At 37.1% G+C, this 21,550-nt stretch overlaps 3 pseudogenes; 2 read left to right on the top strand and 1 right to left on the bottom strand.

Moving 5' to 3' along the window:
* Positions 1-1,133: 1,133 nt before the first annotated feature.
* Positions 1,134-3,257, bottom strand: LOC125418945 (ATP synthase subunit beta, chloroplastic-like; annotated as a pseudogene).
* Positions 3,258-3,678: 421 nt separating this feature from the next.
* LOC125419020 (ribulose bisphosphate carboxylase large chain-like) lies at positions 3,679-5,094 on the top strand (annotated as a pseudogene).
* A 10,625-nt stretch (positions 5,095-15,719) lies between these two features.
* On the top strand, positions 15,720-17,392 carry LOC125418946 (acetyl-coenzyme A carboxylase carboxyl transferase subunit beta, chloroplastic-like; annotated as a pseudogene).
* The last annotated feature ends 4,158 nt before the right edge of the window (positions 17,393-21,550 follow it).

Genomic DNA, 21,550 nt, shown 5'->3' on the forward strand with positions numbered 1-21,550 from the left:
TTTATTATTATCAAAATGATTTGAACTGTTTCAAAGACCCAACATGCATTTTTGTGCATTGGGCTCTTTCATTAACTTATATAAATATTAGTTAGTCTACCATACTTTTTGAATGAAAGAAAGATAAAAAGATGGCTCCATGTGCTCCAATTCATTATGTGAATTCCAATCCGAGAGCACTACCAAAGTGTTTCAAAAAAAGGTTATTCTGATGTAGGTCTGCTTCTGGCCTAGATCAATTTAAGCTAAATGGAGTCTCTATTACCCCGTTTGAATCAAATATGAAACTTCATACACCATAAAGTTCATAAGATAGAATGAAAAGATAATTTTTTTGAGGTCCTTATACTGATTACGCCTAGCATTGAATAAATAGGGTATTCACCTTATCACTATCTTAACTTAATGATGGGTTCTATAGTGGCGCCTACATGGGTGCCCGAATCCGAATCGAACCAAACCATTTGCCAGGCTATTGTTCTCTTATTTTGTTCCCTAAATGTCATAGAGTAAGACATCCATTTTTCAATAAGATTAAATCTTTTGATTGCAGATGGACTCCTATGAAAAACATTGGCGCGCGTGTAAACGAGGTGCTCTACCTAACTGAGCTATAGCCCTTATGCTTGTGATACATATTTTATCATGTAGATAATTTCTTTTCAAGATGAATATTACATGATCCAACATCATATCTCTTTGATTCGTTTGATTAGTATTGCTTTAAAACAATATTCCATTTATAATCTATCAATGTGATAGGTCACACTTGTTTCTCATTGTGATGATAAATGACCTACTTAACTCAGTGGTTAGAGTATTGCTTTCATACGGCGGGAGTCATTAGTTGACATCTAATAATAGGTAGAACTTATTCGATATCAATGTGAAAAATCTCTAATACATTTCTCTACTTATGCTCTTTTATCGATTTTGTATCTTTTCCATCCTACTCTATTTATCTATTTAATTTCAAATTAAATATTTTTTTGTTTCACTAAAAGTTTATTCTACTTAATTATATTTTATTCTTATTCAATTTCAATTGGCAGAAGCAAACAGAATAAAAGAAGGTGTATAAACAAAACTTCTATTTATACACCTTATTTTGCTTATTCGGACCCACCACCTAGTTACAGTATCACATTGATAGCCTCTACTCGTGTCCTAGCTCGTCTAAGAGCAAGATTTGCTTCAATTGTTTGTCTCTTGCCTTTTGCTTTACTCAAGTTTGCTTCCGCTATTTCAAGAGTTTGTTGAGCTTCTTGTGGATCAATGTCACTACCTTTCTCCACATCATTTACTAAAACAGTGATCTCACTATTACCTATTCTACCAAAACCACCCATCAGAGCCATCGCTAACCATTGGTCGCTAAAGCGCATTCTCAAAATACTGATATCTAAAGCTGTGGCAATAGGCGCATGGTTTGGTAATATGTCGATTTGTCCAGTATTAGTAGATGAAATTATTTCTTTCACTTCTGAATCCCAAACAATTGGATTCACGGTTAGTACACAAAGATTTAAGGTCATTTCTTCAATTTGCTCTCTGTTTCTAAGTTCATAGCCTTCGTAGTAGCTTCATTGATGTCACCTACCAAATAAAAAGCCTGTTTAGGGAGACCATCCTAATTATCCAAAAAGGATCAATTTAAATCCTCTAATTGTTTATGCTAGACCAACATATTTCCCTGGTGAATCGATAAATAATTCTGCTATGAAAAAGGGTTATGATAGGAAACACTCAATTTTTCGTGCTCTTGCTACAGTTAAGCGATCTTCTTTGGATAATTCGTCCAACTCAGGGACAACTATAATGTCTTGAAGATCTTTGTAACATTGTAAAGTTTGACATTGAATCTAAAGGATCTACTACTGGATAGATACCTTTGGCAGCCAATCCTCTTGATAGTATGGTAGTAGCATCTAAATGTGCAAATGTTATGGTCAGAGCGAGATTGGTCAATTCGTCCATGGGTACATAAACTGCTTGAATAAAATTTATGGACCCCTCTTTGGTAGAAGTAATTCTTTCTTGTAAAGAACCCATTCGGTACTAAGAGTGGGTTGATATCCCACAGCGAAGGGCATTCTACCCAACAAGGCCAATACTTCGGATCCCGCTTGGACAAAATGAAAGAAATTGTCAGTAAATAGAAGTACATCTTGTTCATTAACATCTCGAAAATATTCCACCATAGTTAGGGCAGTTAAACCAACTCTCGTAAGCGCTCCCGACAGTTTGTTCATCTGACCATAAACTAGAGCTACTTTTGATTCTGATATATTTTTTTCATTAATTATTCCAGATTCTTTCATTTCTATGTAAAGATCATTGCCTTCATGAGTACGTTCACTTACTCCCCCAAAAACGGATATGCCCCCATGAGCTTTGGCAATGTTGTTGATCAATTCCATAATTAGTGCTATTTTGCCCACTCCCGCTCCCCTAAATAGTCCAATTTTTCTTCCATGGTGATAAGGGGCTAAAAGATCTACTACTTTAATTCATGTTTCAAAAATTGATAATTTTGTATCTAACTGTATAAAGGCAGGCACAGATCTATGAATAGGAGATGTTGTGCGAGTATCTATAGGACCTAAATTATCAACGAGCTCTCCAAGCACATTGAAAATTCATCCTAGCATCGCTCCATCGACTGGAACACTTAGAAGAGCTCCTATGTCAATCACTTCCATTCCTCTTGTTTGACCATCTGCAGCACTCATAGCTACCACTCTACCTCTATTATTTCTTAATAATTGCTGTACTTCACAAGTCACATTAATTTTTTGACCAATAGAATCTTGGCCTTTAACTACCAGAGCATTGTAAATATTAGGCATCTTGCCCGGTGGAAAAGCTACATCCAATACTGGACCAATGATTTAAGCAATATGCCCCAGGTTGTCTTTTTCATGCACGGGAACCTCATGACCAGAAGTAGTAGGATTGATTCTTATAATAAAATAAAAATATGTCGAAATTTTTTGCAAAAATTATTGAAATCAAAAATAAATGTTCGATAGTAAGTTAAGTTAATCGGTTAATTCAATATTTCAATAAGAAATAAAAAATGGGCGCTGGCACTCGACTTTGTTAGGGCCGTCCAACCAAATGCAATCCAATTGTTTACTTATTCAATTTCAATGAGTCAATTTTCAAGTTCAACCAAAATCCATTTTCAAAATATGATGAATAAAGAGCTTGAGAAAGTCTTTCATTTGCCTATCATTATAGACAATACGAACCATATTATCTATGGAATTTGAACCCGAACTCTATTCTATTTATGATTCCTTTTTTCTATCTCATCGACCTTTATTTCATGTCCTATTTCCTATGTCAGCATATTGATTTACGCCTAGCCAGTTATTTGTTACATATTTATTATATTATTTTATATTATTTATTATATTAATATTATTTTTCTTTTTTATACCTATGCCCTTTTTTTCTATTCATGAATGAATTTTGCGTATTTTTACATCTAGGATTTACATAGACAACATATATTATTGTCAAGAGCGAATTTCTTAGATATTTCGATTAAAAAAAAGGTAAGAGATTAGAAACTTTTAAAAACAAAGAGCGGGTTACACCATACATATGAAAGAGTATACAATAATGATGTATTTGGCGAATCAAATACCATAGTCTAATAACGAACCATTCTGATTAGTTGATAATTTTATGAAAGATTCCTATGAAAGGTTTCATTAACTCCTAATTCATGTAGAGTAGACCTTGGTATTGCAAGAATTCTTAATTCATGAGTTGTAGGGAGGGACTTATGTCACCACAAACAGAGACTAAAGCAAGTGTTGGATTCAAAGCCAATGTTAAAGATTATAAATTGACTTATTGTACTCCTGACTATGAAACCAAAGATACTGATATCTTGGCAGTGTTTCAAGTAACTCCTCAACCTGGAGTTCCACCTGAGGAAGCAGGGGCTACGGTAGCTGCTGAATCTTCTACTGGTACATGGACAACTATATGGACTAACAGGCTTACCTATCTTGATCATTACAAAGGTCAATGCTATGGCCTTGATCCCGTTCCTGGAGAAGAAAATCAATATATTGCTTATGTAGCTTACACCTTAGACCTTTTTGAAGAAGGTTTTGTTACTAACATGTTTACTTCCATTGTGGATAATGTTTTTGGGTTCAAGGCCCTGCGCACTCCACATTTGGAGGATTTGCGAATCCCTCCTTCTTATACTAAAACTTTCCAAAGATCGCCTCATGACATCTAGGTTGAAAGAGATAAATTGAACAAGTATGGCTGCCCCCTATTAGGATGTACTATTAAACTTAAATTAAGGTTATCTACTAAGAATTATGGTAGAGCAGTTTATGAATTCTTCATGGTGGACTTGATTTTACCAAAGATGATGAGAACGTGAATTCTGAACCATTTATGCATTGGAGAGACCATTTCTTATTTTGTGCTGAAGTCATTTATAAAGCAAAGGCTGAAACATGTGAAACCAAAGATCATTACTTGAATGCTACTGTAGGTACATGCGAAGAAATTATTAAAACGGCTCTATTTGCCAAAGAATTGGGAGTTCCTATTATAATGCATCATTACTTAACATGGGGATTCACTGCAAATACTAGCTTGGTTAATTATTGCTGAGATAATGGTCTACTTCTTCACATCCACCGTGCAATGCATGCAGTTGTTGATAGATAGAAAAATCATGGTATGCACTTTCGTGTACTAGCTAAAGTGTTACGTCTATCTAGTGGAGGTCCTATTCACGTTGGTACTGTAGTAGGTAAACTTGAAGGGCAAAGAGACATCACTTTAGGCTTTATTGATTTACTATGAGATGATTTTATTGAAAAAGATCGAAGCCACGATATTTATTTCATAGAAGATTGGGTCTCTCTACCAGGTGTTATCCCTGTGCCTTCAGGGGGTATTCATGTTTAGCATATGCCCACTCTGATCGAGATCTTTGGAGATGATTCCATACTACAGTTAGGTAGAAGAACTTTAGGACACCCCTGGGGAAATGCGCCCGATGCCATAGCTAATCGAGTAGCTTTAAAAGCATGTGTACAAGCTCGTAACTAATACGAACCTAGGATGACCTGCGCCTAAACCCATATTATATTAGCCCAAATCTAAATTATGTCAGGTCCCGTCCAGAATTCCTCCCCGGAACCCTAGACAAGCCCTGATCCCAGGGAAATACCACCGAACCTTCTAATGGAAAATCCGGCAGCACCTCCCCTAAGGGATTTACTTACCATAAATTTACCTGCACTGAAAACACACTTCAAAAATATCCCCTTATTCCTCCCACAATACTACAAATTGGTTCCACAATTTTCAGCACTTCAAAATAAATACAGTAATCCAGTGCATAATAAATACAACAAGAATGAAAGAAATAGTACAACTGCAATAAAGACGAACAGGGTACTTCACGAAGTAAAACAGCTAGGAAGATCAAGTCCGCTCCGAATGAACACCGACAACCTGGAACCTAGAGGAACGGAATTTAAGAGTGTGAGATGCTAATCATCTCAGTGAGTGACCATATCTACTATACAATATAATACCACGGTAATACAGTAGATAGATAATAATTAATTGGAAAATAATAATTTCTCTCAAAACCCTTACAATTCTCTCAGTTGGAAAAGTTCCCCTTTTAAAACCTTTTCATAAAACCCTTGATTCATATTCCCCGAAAATCAAGACATCAAATAAATACCAGAACAGTAATAATTATATTTTTAATTCCAATACAGATTCAAAACATTTTATTTTTAAAACACAGTTCTGAAATCATTTGATGCACCCACTATATACCAGTGGCGCCAGAGTACCCAGCGTCCCGAGGTACTGCCAGACAAGAGGTTATAGAGAGAAACCGGCATACGGTCGCGTGGCGTCCCACTGCGCCGCTGCTAACCTAGTGTCCCGGCCAAAGGGGGGTGGCCGCCCTCTCCGATGGCATCCACAGGACACCCTCATAATATCACCTGCGCGCTACTCATACCCACCTGCGCGCTAATCATATCCGTGTGCACAATATCCATATCACATAATCAGAACACCAGTACGTGCACGGTGCATCTAAAAATCATAAAATCCACATATTTAAATTATATAACAAATTTCACATTTTTCATAAACATAGCGGGCATAGTCCATCCGCTTGAACCCGGAAATTCTCCATAATTTCCTTATAATCCATACCATAAATTCCATGATTTTCAAATCCACCAACTTCCAAATCCATCAATTCAAATATCCATATTTTTCCAAGCATAAATAATTTCTCGAAATATCATAATCAAATCTCATAATATCCACCGTTTGAAGATTTCCGACCCCTCGCCGGAAAACGCTCCGATCCCGGTGCGTCGGTGGTCCGATGGCCGTGATTTTTGGTGGGTAGGCCGGACTTGAGGAGAGGATCAAGGCTAGTAGGCGCGTGTACTGTATATCGGCCCGAACAGTGCCGCTTCGCTGTGGCCGGCGGTGGAGGGGGAAAAATCGCCGCCAAACTTCGGACGTCCGATCCGGGCGCGTTCGGCGGCCGTTCGCCATGAAATTTGGAGGTTTTGCCGGAAATGAGGTGGGCAACCTGGCTGGCTGGTGCGTGTACAGTAAATAGGCCGGAAAACGTGAAAATGATCGACGGCCGGTGACTCTCTCTCTCTCTCTCCTCTCTCTCTTTCTCTCTCCTCTCTCTCTTTCTCTCTCTTCCCCGAGTGTTTTAACAAATAAAACCCCTGCGTGACACTGTTCATGCCACGTGAACCAATCAGAAGCTGACACATGGCGTTACTGTGCACTTAAGTCAGATATATTAAAATAATACGGTACCCGGCGAATTTTAAACGTCCGTAACTTTTTAACCAAATGTCCGATTTAAGCGTGCCGCTAGTGTATGAACTCGTATCGACGAGTACTTTACAACCATACAAGAGTCAACTCAAAATTACATTACAAGAAAAAGTCAACTCCCGGCACCTTTTGGACAGTTTACACTTCAACTTGTTTTGCCCATAACTTTCAAACCGTAGCTCCGTTTTCGACGTGCTACCAGTCTACGAACTCGTGGCATCGTGCACTTCGCCACGGTACCCTGGTCAACTCGAAATTCTCACCGAGTCAAAAAGTCAACTTTTGACCCCTTCGGTCAACCGTCAACGGTCAACCTCGGTCAACGTGCACGGATTCCAGTTCGATTTGGGACGGGGTGTTACAGCCTTCCCCCCTTACAAAAATTTCGTCCTCGAAATTTCCGCGCGTCACTGGAACAAACAAGGGTTCTGATCACGCACCTGCGCTTCGGGCTCCCATGTCGCTTCCTCGACTAAGTAGTTCCTTGCCAACCAATCCATGCCCAACACTACTTCAAGTCCGGATAGATCAAACAAGATCAGGTCTGCTTCCATCACTTGATCTGTGAAATCATTGGGCGTAGTCCTGGCTCCCTGCTGCGTCATAGCAAACACCCGGCCTTGACTTGTCTGCTGGGGTCTCCTTCCTCTACCTCGACTGGATCCTGCAGACGGCTGGACTGATCCCGAAGAAACTCCTACTGGCTGACTCCCCTGGGAACTCTGTCCTAGAAATATCCCCGTATGCTGTGTCCGTCGACCTGCTTCTAGCACACTGCCGCTACCATAAGGGCAATCCCTCCTTATGTGGCCTGGCTGCCCACACCGAAAGCATAAACCATCCATCTGACACTGCCCAGAATGATTCCCCCTACAAAGTGGACAAATCCGCGGAGAACCAATGCGTGACTGCTGATACGAGCTTGCATCCACACTGATCGAATGGCGAGCTGGCTGGGGCATGCGATAACTATCTCTCCTCTGGAATATGCCTCGTGGGCTTAACCCATCACTGTCTGAGCCTGAGCTATGGCTCTTCTTAGCTGCCCCCTGTCGAGGTACTCCGCTATACGAACCTTCGAATGATCTACGCCTCGAGGGTCTGTGTATCTCCTCCTGTCTCTCTAGCTCGAGCGCTGCATCCCTGGCGGACTGATAGGTGGGATGTACTGATCCAGAAAGGGTGTAGCCGATGCTCTCTTTCAATCCGTCTATGAACCTCACCTTCTTCGTGTGATCGTCGGGAATTAGGTGCATGTAGAATTCTGATAGTTCTCGGAATCTCCTCTCGTACTCTGTCACCGTCATGTTCCCCTGTCGTAGTTCCTCGAACTCTCTCCTTCTTGCTTCACGGTAGGCAGGAGGACAAAACTCAGTAGAGAAGGCCATCTTGAACTGATCCCACGTATGCCTTGCACGAACAACTGGGCTAACTTCTCGGGTGAAAAACGTTCTCGTACCGGTAGGAAGTGTGCCGACTTGGTGAGACGATCAATGATTACCCAAATGCCGTCGTACCTTCTAGGTGTGGAAGGAAGCTTGAATACGAAGTCCATGTTGAGTTCTTCCCACTTCCACACGGGAATCGGTAAGGATTGGAGTAGTCCCAAAGGCTTCTGTCTTTCTGCTTTCACTTGTTGACAAATCAAACACTTTGATACGAAGTCTGCCACTTCTCTCTTCATACCAATCCACCAATAATACTTAACAAGCGTCCGGTACATCTTGGTACTTCCCGGATGCATCGCATACATCGAGCTGTGCGCCTCCTCTAAAATCTCCTTGAGTCCTGAGATATCCGGAACGCAAAGTCGTCCTTTATACACGAGGGCTCCATCCCTCCTTATTGAAAATTCGGATCAAGACCTTCTTGTACCTTGCCCTTAATTGTCCTCAACTTAGGATCTTCCATTTGGGTCTCTACTATACGATCCACCAACACCGGTCGTACCTGGAAGCTAGCCATAAGAACTCCTGAAGGGTGCATATGCATTAACACCCCCATCTTCTTCAACTCCACCATGAGAGGTAGTTGGACGACTTGGACGTGAGCAAGGGATCCAGTAGCCTTCCTACTCAAAGCATCTGCCACTACATTCGCCTTACCCGGGTGATAATCAATCACACAGTCATAATCCTTTAACAACTCCATCCATCGCCTTTGCCTCATATTTAACTCCTTCTGTGTGAAAATATACTTGAGGCTCTTGTGGTCGGTATAGATTTGGCATGTGGCTCCATACAAGTAGTGCCTCGAGTTTCCACATCGCTTCCTCGACTGACAGGTATTCGATGTTCTTTTGTAGCAACAACACATGAATTACGCTGCATGCCGATGTCTGCTTTCCCGCTTCCACTTGTTGGCAGCGTAACTTAGCAAGTATACTAGAGGCCTTATCCACTATCACTACACTACCATCACGCCTAATAGTGACTTTAACTTTCCTCTTGTGCAACTTTCATTCTCATGCCCACTAATTAAGGATATTCAAATTGGTCCACGAGAACACGATCTGCAAGTCTTGGTCATAGTCGAACGCTAACCATAAGGTGCTTCTAAAGCATGCATCCTTAAACCAACAACCAACTCTCGTGACTCGATCAGCACTTTAAAAGGTAAGATTAGAACTTAAGTCTAATTTCCTCAAATACTGGTATCACCAAGTTAAGATTGAGATTAATTCACTTGTCTTCGATTACCCTCCTAGTACTTACAATTATAAAACCCTTGCTCCTCATTGATTAACCAATAGTCTTAACCTCGACAAACATCAATCTTTCTTTTAACTAAATTCATCAAGGTCATGAATAAAATTCTCAACATCCAAATACCATTCTTGAAAACCCTAAGTTTCCCCCATTTCAAATAAATTCCATGAATCCATACCTCAAGCAATAAGAAATTTAAATCTTAATTCTAGCATCACCACCAATACTATGAACAAATCACTAGATCCTTAACCCAATAAAGTATTCCACACTTCTTAAATTCTAACTCCGTCCCAAAAATCATACTCCTTATCATTGTAAATTATCACCACCAATATCAACCACCTTGAATCGATAAAGCACCACCAATACGAACCTTAAATCTCCAAGGAAATAAGATATCAAGATCTTAGCTTCTAGAATGAAAAATAATCATGCTTAAACATCCAACCATGCCTAAGGAATCATCCTCATCTCATTAACCTCATCAACCACCAAGTAGAACTTTAGTCGCTATCCGGATCTTGCTTGATTCTCTAAACGCTGTCGTACCTTCTCTTTGTGAATGATAGTTTAAGCACGAAATCCATATTTACATCTCCCTACTTTTACTTATCGGTGACCTAAGTACCTTTATTCGGATCTTGCAACTTCCTTTATCGTGCCAAACCACAATGTCATCTAGTGAGCATTCCATACGTCTTGGTACCCTTGGGGTGTATCGCATACCTTGAATCGCGTGCTTTCTTTAGGATCTCCCTTTTGAACTCAACGATACCCTGCTTTGGATTCTCGACTGGCGATATTTAACCCTTAAGTCGCTCTTGGAAAAACCATAACATAAAACAAATAATAAAATATATTTTTCAAATATACCTAACTTGCATAGGCAATTGTTAAAACTCCACATTGAAATAATAATAAAAACATGAATAAGTGCACAAAATCATATCTTAAAATCCATAGCATAAAATAAAATATGCACGCTTGTAATGGAGGTACGTACGACATCTTCTACATGTTACGTAATCCATGATTCCAACTATCGCCGACACTCTGCTACCAATACAAACCAGGGTGGTTGCCTATATTGGCTGTCCAATTCCCCGGGCTCGTAGGCAACATGATCATGGGGCTAGCTCTACATGGACCAAATTGGTTCGCCGCCTCCATATGGTGCAGTATAATATCAAACAATATAACATACAAATACACGTACGAGCACAAACCAAAAATACTTGAATAAAACACTTTTAAATTTAAATACCACTTTGAAAAGCATTTAATTTTTGATAAACGATCGGAAAAAATATTTTTACGCCTTGAAATCGATCGACACACATCCTTAGGCAATCATCCTTCTTCTCCATGAACAAAATGGATACCATTCACGATGATAAGCTTGACCTTCAAAAAGAAAAGGCATCCTCGACCATCGACTAGGCCATAGAAATTCCCCGTTAGGCTAAATGATCCTAATTGACACCCTCGAAGATTAGAGCTATTCAAACTCGAGCAACGAATTTACTTCGAGACAAACGGAAAGAACGCTTTCACGCGGGTAAAACGAGAGACTAGACACGGATGGGACACATAACAATGCACAGTCCCTTAGGATTACAAGAACCTATGCTCTGATACCAACTGTCAGGTCCCGTCCAGAATACCTCCCCGGAACCCTAAACAAGCCCTGATCCCAGGGAAATACCACCGAACCTTCTAACGGAAAATCCAGCAGCACCTCCCCTAAGGGATTTACTTACCATAAATTTACCTGCACTGAAAACACACTTAAAAAATATCCCCTTATTCCTCCCACAATACTACAAATTGGTTCCACAATTTTCAGCACTTCAAAATAAATACAGTAATCCAGTGCATAATAAATACAACAAGAATGAAAGAAATAGTACAACTGCAATAAAGATGAACAGGGTACTTCACGAAGTAAAACAGCGAGGAAGATCAAGTCCGCTCCGAATGAACACCGACAACCTGGAACCTAGAGGAACGGAATTTAAGAGTGTGAGATGCTAATCATCTCAGTGAGTGACCATATCTACTATACAATATAATACCACGGTAATACAGTAGATAGATAATAATTAATTGGAAAATAATAATTTCTCTCAAAACCCTTACAATTCTCTCAGTTGGAAAAGTTCCCCTTTTAAAACCTTTTCATAAAACCCTTGATTCATATTCCCCGAAAATCAAGACATCAAATAAATACCAGAACAGTAATAATTATATTTTTAATTCCAATACAGATTCAAAACATTTTATTTTTAAAACACAGTTCTGAAATCATTTGATGCACCCACTATATACCAGTGGCGCCAGAGTACCCAGCGTCCCGAGGTACTGCCAGACAGGAGGTTATAGAGAGAAACCGGCATACGGTCGCGTGGCGTCCCACTGCGCCGCTGCTAACCTAGTGTCCCGGCCAAAGGGGGGTGGCCGCCCTCTCCGATGGCATCCACAGGACACCCTCATAATATCACCTGCGCGCTACTCATACCCACCTGCGCGCTAATCATATCCGTGTGCACAATATCCATATCACATAATCAGAACACCAGTATGTGCACGGTGCATCTAAAAATCATAAAATCCACATATTTAAATTATATAACAAATTTCACATTTTTCATAAACATAGCGGGCATAGTCCATCCGCTTGAACCCGGAAATTCTCCATAATTTCCTTATAATCCATACCATAAATTCCATGATTTTCAAATCCACCAACTTCCAAATCCATCAATTCAAATATCCATATTTTTCCAAGCATAAATAATTTCTCGAAATATCATAATCAAATCTCATAATATTCCATGGGCATATTTTATAAAAATTGAAATCACCAATATAACCAAATATTTTCTTTGAAATATTTGAAAATCAAATCATGCCCAATTTACCATTAAAACCACACCAATTTCAAAATCCTCAAAACCATAAAATAATTCCACGCGGCATAAATTTGTAGAATTCGCATTTTCTTAAATCCAATAAATTCATAAATAATTCTACAATAAATCCAATAAATATTTGGCACATAGAAATTAAATTCCAAATATTTAATTCACACATAATATATTCATCAATTAAATTCCCCAAAATTAATTTGAAGGTGGGTCACTCACCTGGAGCACGCAATTAACCCATGATCCACTACGGGATCAATTCTACGACTCACCGGTGCTCCTAGAACAAAATTCACAAACAATCAAATAAATTAATATTTTATTCGGGTAAATAATACCCGGTACCCGGGGGGTCAAAACACAAACGATATCTAGAATTTACGAGTTATATACCGAATCGAAGCTCGAGTGATGCTGATCACAGATTCGGTCTCAATTTCCGATGATCGTACCCGACGGGATCGGAATTTTATCGGGAAGCTTTTCGGGTTTCGGCTCCGCAATTCTCCCAAACCATCACGAATTGGCGGAAACGGATGCCGGATTTGGGTTCAGGAGCTCGAACACTGCGGACTGGAGCTGGCCGGAATTTCGGGTACTCGCCGGAATAGTATTTTCCGGCGAGCCACCGCGGTCACCGGCAACCGTCGCTGGCGGCGGCGCGTGCGGTGGCCGTTGGCTGTGAAATTTTGCAGACTCGTAGATCGTGAGGAGAGCAATCCAACGGGACCGGCGGTGAGCAAAACGGAGGTCGGATGGCGGAGAAATCACCGTTTGAAGATTTCCGACCCCTCGCCGGAAAACGCTCCGATCCCGGCGCGTCGGTGGTCCGATGGCCGTGATTTTTGGTGGGTAGGCCGGACTTGAGGAGAGGATCAAGGCTAGCTGGCGCGTGTACTGTAGATCGGCCGAAACAGTGCCGCTTCGCGGTGGCCGGCGGTGGAGGGGGAAAAATCGCCGCCAAACTTCGGACGTCCGATCCGGGCGCGTCCGGCGGCCGTTCGCCATGAAATTTGGAGGTTTTGCCGGAAATGAGGTGGGCAACCTGGTTGGCCGGCGCGTGTACAGTAAATAGGCCGGAAAACGTGAAAATGATCGGCGGTCGGTGACTCTCTCTCTCTCTCTCCTCTCTCTCTTTCTCTCTCTTCCCCGAGTGTTTTAACAAATAAAACCCCTGCGTGACACTGTTCATGCCACGTGAACCAATCAGAAGCTGACACGTGGCGTTACTGTGCACTTAAGTCAGATATATTAAAATAATACGGTACCCGGCGAATTTCAAACGTCCGTAACTTTTTAACCAAATGTCCGATTTAAGCGTGCCGCTAGTGTATGAACTCGTATCGACGAGTACTTTACAACCATACAAGAGTCAACTCAAAATTACATTACAAGAAAAAGTCAACTCCCGGCACCTTTTGGACAGTTTACACTTCAACTTGTTTTGCCCATAACTTTCAAACCGTAGCTCCGTTTTTCGACGTGCTACCAGTCTACGAACTCGTGGCATCGTGCACTTCGCCACGGTACCCTGGTCAACTCGAAATTCTCACCGAGTCAAAAAGTCAACTTTTGACCCCTTCGGTCAACGGTCAACCTCGGTCAACATGCACGGATTCCGGTGCGATTTGGGACGGGGTGTTACAATTATGTTCAAGATCTAATGGTCACCTCAACCCCTAACCAAATTGTGATTAAAAACTTTGGTATATCGAAGACGCCACAATGGGTGATGGATTTTCTATTGATAAGTCAAACTCAAACACTCACTCACTAATGGTGTTTTAGGTGTTCAAAAGAACAAAGAGAAATTCAGTCTCACAAAATAAATTCTGAATATTATTAATGGTGTTTCTTCCTAAAAAACAAGCCCTTTTATAGGCTAAGAGAAAATAAAATAAACCCTAATTACAATAGGTAAAACCGGCCATGCAATGAAGATTCCTAATATGGCCGAAAGTCTCCTCCTTTCCTAATCTAATTTTAATTAATTAATTCTTTTATTTTGAATTAGGAATTAACTAATTAACAATTAAAATAATAAAAAAATAACTTTCCTAAGTTGATTTGTTGAGCAAATGAATAAATAGAAACCAAATAAAGGACTAATTTCCTAAAACAAAAAGTCAAAATCAAATTAGGAAACTAGTTGACTAGTTTGACTACTAAGGTATCTTTGATCAATCTCCAGCTTGTTTGGCCTCCAAATCAGCTTCCATATGTCATTTAGGGTGCCAAATATGATTAATAATGATTCCCACACGTTGCCCCTTGATTGGAATAAGTCAAAGAAAAAGAAAAGTCAATGTCAGCGGCTAAACAACACATTTTCGGCCAAATTTTGAAGATGTCCATACAAGTCTATACAAGTTGGTTTTACTTCTGCCTTGACTTGTTTCCATGACCTCTTAGTGATATTTATTGAATCTGTAAAGAGTTAGAACCATTTCTTACTGCTCGAACTCCATAAATGCACCAAAACCACTACTCGGGTTCGTATCGGCTTCCACCACTTATATGCTCAAAATAGGTCTTGGATCTTTGGGTATGGGCAAGTGCTCTTGAACAAAATACAAGGCGAAACAACTTAAACATTTCTATTGTTGTGTTGGATCCACAATTAATCCTATGGATCCTTAGGATTGGTGTATTTTTGTACTTTTTATATTATATATTTTAATTATCATTTCTTAATTATATTTTTGTTTTATATATTCTTATATCTTACCATTTCGGATCATGGATCGAGTTGAGTATCACAATTTCTTCTACCCATCTTGTATATTATCCTTTTCATTCTGTGTTAGAATAGAAACTGATTAGTAGGCAAGATTTTATGAAAAAGAGGTTCTTCATATTCATACGAGAAAACAACTTTTTCTTTTTTCGATGTGAATTTGACACAACATGGAAGAACCCGCTATTTGCTATTTATAATAAAAAAAAATCTTTTTTCAATTATTTTGAATTGAAAAAAGGTTTCATCCTATTTTATCATATGTAGAGAAGAGATACTCTGAATTCTCGCAAGGGATAATCACTTTTTTTTTCAATATCTACTTGCTATTAGTTAATAATCCTAGCGATTGGATTTACATGCTTATTCTGATTCTAAATTCTAATCGGAATATTCAAATGATTTTTATCAAATGACTATTCATTTATTGTATTTTCATGTAAATAGGGGCAAGAAAGCTCTATGGAAAAATGTCGGTTCAATTCGATGTTGTTTAGGAAAGGGTTAGAATACAGGTGTGGGTTAAGTAAATCAATGGATAGTTTTTGTGGTCCTATTGAAAACGAAAATACCAGTGTAAATAAAGATCCGATTATAAATCATATGAATAAAAAAATTCTTAATGGAATTAAGATTAACAATTATAGTTACAGTAATATTGATCATTTAGTCGACATCAGGAGGTACATTTGAAATTTCATATCTGATCAAACCTTTTTCTTTAGGGATAGTAATAAGGACCATTACTCCATATATTTTGATATTGAAAATCAAATTTTTGAGACTGATACCGATCGTTCTTTTCTAAGTGCACCAAAAAGTACTATTTATAGTTATCAGAATTCTAGTTATCCCAATAATGTATCTAAGATGATGATCCTCACTATTACCGTTACATGTATGATACTAAATATAGTTGGAATAATCACATTACTAGTTGCATTGACAATCAACTTCATTCTCAAATCAGTATTGATCTTTATATTTTAAGTAGTGGTGTCAATTCCAATGACAGCTACATTTATAGTTACATTCGTGGCAAAAGTGATAAGAGTAGTAAAAGCGGGAGTTCCAGTATACGAACTAGTACGAATGATAGTGCAAAAACTCTAAGAAAAATAGAGTTTGAGATAGCTCCAACTGAAATAAGAAAAAGAAAAGGGGATTTAGAGAGAGCTCTAACTCAACTAAAAGAAAACTAATTAAAATTAAATAAAATTTTAAAAGAAAAAAAAATTAAAGAAAGCTCTAGCTGAAATGAGAGAAAGAAAAATGATTTGGCATTTCCTCTAAATCAAATACAAATAAAAGACAGAAAAAGTGACTTAGAGATAACTGAAAAATACAAATATTTGTGGGTGCAAAGCGAAAATTGTTATGGATTAAATTATAAGAAATTTTTTTAATTTCAAATGAATATTTATGAACATTGTGGATGTCATTTGAAAATGACTAGTTCAGATAGAATAAGTTCGGTTGATCCAGGTACTTGGGAGCCTTTGGATGAAGATATGGTCTCTAGGGATCCCATAAAATTTCATTTGCGGGAGGAGCTGTATAAAGATCGTATTGATTTTAATCAAAGAATGACACGATTAACTGATGTTGTTCGAGCAAGCATAAGTCAACTAAATGGTATTCCTGTAGCAATCGAGGTTATGGATTTTCAATTTATGGGGGGTAGTATGGGATTGGTAGTGGGCGAGAAAATCACATATTTGATCGAACATACTACCAATAAATTTTTACCTCTTATTTTAGTGTGTGCTTCTGGAAGAGCATGTATGCAAGAAGGAAGTTTGAGCTTGATGCAAATGGTTAAAATATATTTTGCTTTATATTATTATCAATCAAATAATAAGTTATTCTATGTATCAATCCTTTCATCTCCTACTATGAGTGGGGTGACAGCAAGTTTTGGTATGTTGGGAGATATCATTATTTCCGAACCAAATGCCTACGTTGCATTTACGGGTACGAGAGTAATTGAACAAACATTGAATAAGACAATACCCGAGGGTGCACATGCGGCTGAATATTTATTCCATAAGGGCTTATTTGATCCAATCGTACCATGTAATCCTTTAAAATGTGTTCTGAGTGAGTTATTTCAACTCCATACTTTCTTTCCTTTGAATCGAACAATGAAATCAAAAATAAAATTAAGGAGAGCCATATATCCTTATCCTTAATTTAATATTTAATAAATTATTAAATTTAATAAATTGAAAATTTTATTACTTGTTTTAAATTTATTACTTGTTTTATAGTAACCAAGTAGTTATTTAATTTATAAGAAGCAAAGTCAAAATTCCAAGAATGGATTTTTCTTTGGTAACATAAGATTAAATTGGAAAAAGAATCATGCGGATACTTTTTTTTTTATCGATAGCCCTGATTACTAATCAGGTCAGGAAATCTCTATCAAACAAAATAAAAAGAGTGAATTTTGTCTCTTTCGTCCATGAAATTGGGCGAGAGGATCCTGCATCTTTCTATATCCCTCAAGAATCCCTAATTTTACTAAGAATCTCTTTTGTCAGATCGTATTATAATGAATTCTTTTGCGAAGGGAAAAACAAAAATCAAGAATAATAAAAATAAATAATGAACATAATAAAAAAGTGAATTATCATACATGTAGAAAGATGAATAAGCCTATTTATTTACTTATTTTATTTACATATTTACATTTTTGATTTACATTAATTATATTATATACGTACTTAGTATATTCTAGTCTATTATATACTTTACAGACTTATAATAATTTTTTTCTTTTTTTTAATATATATTAAATATATTAAAAATATATATATATTAGTCTGTAGACTCCTACATTGTAGATTCCTAATAATTAATATTAATTACTGTATATACTCACTTAGGTATACTCAGTATAATAGTATAATTATTATATGAATTATAAGATATCTTTATAACAGGTTAAAAGATTAATATAACAATAAACAACAACTGCAAATCAAACATTAAATCAAGGTACCCATTCTATGACAATTCTTAACACCTTACCCTCTATTTTTGTGCCTTTGTGGGCTTAGTTTTTCCATGTATACACAATATAATAGTATAATTATTATATGAATTATAAGATATCTTTATAACAGGTTAAAAGATTAATATAACAACAAATAACAGGTAGAAATCAAATATTAAATCGAGGTACCCATTCTATGACAATTCTTAACACCTTACCCTCTATTTTGGTGCATCTAGTGGGCTTAGTTTTTCCGGCAATTGCAATGGTTTCTTTATCTCTTCATGATCAAAAAAACAATTTTTTTTAAATACGATGGGGAAAAATCTATCAAATTTTTTTTTTCAAGACTTACGTAAATCATATCACGGATATCGATTTATTAGAATATGGTATAACATGTGGCTTCTTTCGAGCATAAGCTCGTATGAATTGTAAACATGATATATGAGTAACTGAATTAGAGCTATTTTCAAATGGATCAATATCGCGATGAACTTCTGAAATGTAATTTCAATATATGTATGTGGATATCTATAAGAAATCATATGAAAGGGATGTTCGTATTTTAGTTTAGATCTAGGCAACTCAATGAATAACTCCTAAAAGTTCACATCATAACAGTGCTAGTTGATGAAAGTTACTTCGGATTTGGAGAATGACAGCTTTCTTAGCGAGAGGGAAAAAACAAAAACTCAAGAATCCTCTTTTTTATATAGCACAACTTAACTGAAGATTCTTCAGAACGCTCATTCGAGCTAAACGCAAACGAACAAGGAACAATCATAAAATGAAATTGCTTCTTTTTTTCTTTTTCTTTTTTATTTGAAGTGCACTCTTTCTTATTGTATTTTGGTATTGTTTTTCTGTATTCTTTCTAAATCCAAGGACTAACCGCTTAACTAAATCACAAATAAAAAATAGGAAATAGATTCATGGGCTCTATAACTTTTAAAGTAATATAACCGATGCTTGATAGAAATAGTAGTATTGAGTCAACAAATGAGGCGAGTTCATTTAAAAATTCCCATACGAAAAAATGGCAAAAAAGAAAGCATTCATTTCCCTTATATATCTTTCATTTATAGTATTTTTGCCTTGGTGGATCTCTCTCTCATTTAATAAAAGTATGGACTCTTGGGTTACTAATTGGTGGCATACTAGACACTCCAAAATTTTTTTGAATGATATTCAAGTAGCCTTTTTATTTGCCACAACCTCAATTCCTGGCTGATCCTCACCCCACCTTCAAAAAATTTCTTAGAATTCGGGCCTTAGAATAAATGAGAAAAAGAAAATAATAAATATGTGTAAATAATAAATATGACTTTCTGCTTAAAATGATTGAGTAATTAAAATGAATAATCTTTCTGATTTTTTTTTTCAAATTCATTAAATATCCCTACATCCTTTTTACGATGCCATCATGGTTTCATTTGCATAGATAGTTCTTTGTTTGGCTTTGATTTTAGTTTATTATTCTTCATTTTCAGACCATAGAGGGGTCTTTTTAGTTCTCTGTGCACATAGAAGTTCTTTACCTTTGCTGTCACCAAAAGTCTAAAACTCTCAAGGCCCATCTTTGCCAAAGTGTTTATCAATAAAAATATAAAAATTAAAAAAAGAAAAATAAAAGAAAAAGAGTTTTCTTTAAGAACAAGTAGAGCAAGCCATTTTCATCCGGTCTGTTGCATATTTACTCATTATATATAAGTCTGGAACTCTTTACCTTTGCTATCACCAAACTATGAAATTAATGTTTGACCCAAACATATGTGACCCAACTTGCAAGAGTGTGGAACTTTCAAGGCCATCTTTGCTAGAGTGTTTATCAATAAAATATAAAAATTCAAAAAAAAAAATAAATAAAAGAAAAAGACTTTTCTTTAAGAACAAATAGAACAAGCCATTTTCATCTAGTCTGTTGCATATTTACTCATTACATAGATGTCTGAAACTCTTTACCTTTGCTGTCACCAAACTAGGAAATTAATGTTTGACCCAACCATATGTGACCCAACTTGCAAGAGTGTGGAACCCTCAAGGCCCATCTTTGCTGGAGTGTTTATCAATAAAATATAAAAATTAAAAAAAAAAGAAATAAAAGAAAAAGAGTTTTCTTTAAGAACAAGTTGAGCAAGCCATTTTCATCCGGTGTAGTGCATATTTACTCATTATGCTATTTTTTTTTAAGGTAAATTATGGTCGAAGCTAGTGGTTCGATAGGAAATATCAATCCACCTTCAATTGGAAGCAATCCACATGACAAGGATCAAGCACAATCAACACCTGTTAAAAACAGTTCGACTCCAATTAATACTCCTCAAGAAATATCTAGTCAAGAAAAGTAAACTCCAATAGAGGTATGTGATGAGGATAATAGTCAAGTAATTGGAAAAAGAAAATTGATTTTGGTTGTGGGAATCATTTTAAAAAGGTAAAGATAGATGGGGTGGAAAAGGCCTATGTAATTATTGTAGTAAGAAACTAGGAGTAGAGAGTAAAAATGCAACAAAACATTTACTTGATCATTTTAAAAGGTGTCCTCTTCGAACACAAAAGGATATTAGGCAATCAATATTGAATCCTACTAAAGATGTCAGTGGGAAAGTTAATGTTGGCACATACACTTTTGACCAAGAGAGTTCTAGAAAGGAACTTGCAAACATGATAGTTTTGCATGAGTATCCTCTTTCAATAGTTGAGCATTATGGATTTAGGAGGTTTATGAATACGGGTCAACCATTATTTAAAGTGGTTTCTCGTAACACAATTAGGAGTGATATCTTTAAACTATATAATTACGAAAAATCCAAAACAATGGATTTGTTAGAGAAGAATTATGGTAGAGTTGCAATTACTGCGGATATGTGGACATCCAACCAAAATAGAGGCTTCATGGCTATTACGGCACATTTCATTTATGATAATTGGACACTTCAAAGTCGAATTATTAGGTATTTTAAAAGTTTATATATTTATTAGATTATTTTATATATATAGAAGTCAAATTAGTTTAGTTTATTATAACTATCTATTATTATTTTTTGTAGGTTTGTATATGTGCCTTGTCCATATACTTCCAAGGTTCTTTGTGATGTTTTCATGGATTTCATATTGGATTGGAATATAGATGGTAGGCTTTCCACTTTGACCTTAGACAATTGTAGCACAAATGATGCTTTGGTCAATCTTATTTTGGATAAGCTTCCTAATTCTTCGCTTTTGTTAAATGGTCATTTTTTTCATATGCGGTGTGGTGCACATATATTGAATTTAATTGTTAAAGATGGTT

The sequence above is a fragment of the Ziziphus jujuba genome, chromosome 6, assembly GCF_031755915.1.
Source record: "Ziziphus jujuba cultivar Dongzao chromosome 6, ASM3175591v1".
NCBI classification, from domain to species: domain Eukaryota; kingdom Viridiplantae; phylum Streptophyta; class Magnoliopsida; order Rosales; family Rhamnaceae; genus Ziziphus; species Ziziphus jujuba.